Genomic DNA, 1,437 nt, shown 5'->3' on the forward strand with positions numbered 1-1,437 from the left:
TCACATACTGAACAGATTCGTTAACAAGAGAACACCGATATGTAGCATGAGAACCTGCATAGAGTTCACAGACCATAGCTATCTGATTGACTCCATAAGTGGCTAGAGAATCGACCTTCATAGACAGCGCTTGGAGCTGCGCTGCAATAGCTGTAGTTGCACCAACTTCCAAAATACCTGCTACCTTCCCAGGCATCATCCTTTGAGTTGGGTTTTGATGCTCATTTGCAGCCATAGTCTCAATAAGATTATAAGCCTCCGTATAGCTTTTGGCCCATAAGGCGCCTCCAGCTGTTGTATCGAGCATGGGCCGAGATTGGGCCCCCAAACCATTATAGAAACCAGTAATTACCATCCAATCAGGCATTCCATGATGTGAACACTTTCTCAACATCTCATTGTAGCGCTCCCAAGCTTCGCACATAGATTCTGTAGGTTGCTGCGCGAACTGAGTAAGAGCACTCCTCATAGTAGCAATCTTTGCCATTGGCCTCAATAGCCGGGTGCATGATGCTAGACAGAATGTCATCAATTTTAGGCCGAGAAAAGTCCATAAGAGTTGGATCTGCCGGAACAATACGATCACCCATGATTACTGGCTCTTTCTGCTCACTTCCTTAATCCAAATCTTCAAAATTTATCTTCTCCGGAATATCAAGAACATCGTCTGTCTCCTCAGCCGTATCTAAAGTCCTCTTGCGAGTACGAGAACGAGTTTGCATAAACGCTCGCTAAAGTACCTGAAACACAACCGGAAACATAAGTAACACGTCTTAATCACTGAGTCCTAATGACCAATGATGGTAAGTACATAAATTAAACAAAAACGCCGAGTCCCCGGCAGCGGTGCCAAAAACTTGTTAGGGGGAAAACTCGCGCCAATAACACACGCAAGTATACGCGTTCGCAAGTAATAATGAATACTTTCTAGTTCGTTCCCACAGAGACTCAGACTAATTATGTTCAATTAAACTCACTCACCAATGTATGATTACTTCTCAATGTTACGACAATAACACTTAGATTTGATTAACTAATTATTAACTACAATTAACTATGAGAATTAAGCATTTAATTAACACTTGAATTAACAATATTAAAACACTCATGAGATCATAACTTCATTACTACTTCCTTCAATAGTCATTGTTATTACCCTTAGCATGTAACAGTGATGATATTAATCGAATAACACGAAACTGATAAAAGCCAACTTTCATTGTACTAATACCATTCTACCAAACATCCACAAATAAGATAGAAGTTGAATAGGCATCAATTATGTTGAGTCCCTATATGTCTACAGAAATTGACAACATAACGATTTAAGCACAAGTTATTCCTTTTGATTACACAAGGCGAATAAAACGGTTAGAGTTATCAACTAATCATGCATACTCTTACATGAACCTATTCTAGCATGGCAAGTTCTAAATC

The 1,437-nt window shown here is 39.7% G+C and overlaps 1 non-coding gene across 1 annotated transcript; it reads left to right on the forward strand.

Moving 5' to 3' along the window:
* The first annotated feature begins 365 nt into the window (after positions 1–365).
* On the forward strand, positions 366–472 carry LOC141675858 (small nucleolar RNA R71). Its single transcript, XR_012556487.1, has one exon. It is a non-coding gene; the product is annotated as a small nucleolar RNA R71 (small nucleolar RNA).
* The last annotated feature ends 965 nt before the right edge of the window (positions 473–1,437 follow it).

This window comes from Apium graveolens, chromosome 7 (genome assembly GCF_009905375.1).
Source record: "Apium graveolens cultivar Ventura chromosome 7, ASM990537v1, whole genome shotgun sequence".
In the NCBI taxonomy this organism is placed as follows: Eukaryota; Viridiplantae; Streptophyta; class Magnoliopsida; order Apiales; family Apiaceae; genus Apium; species Apium graveolens.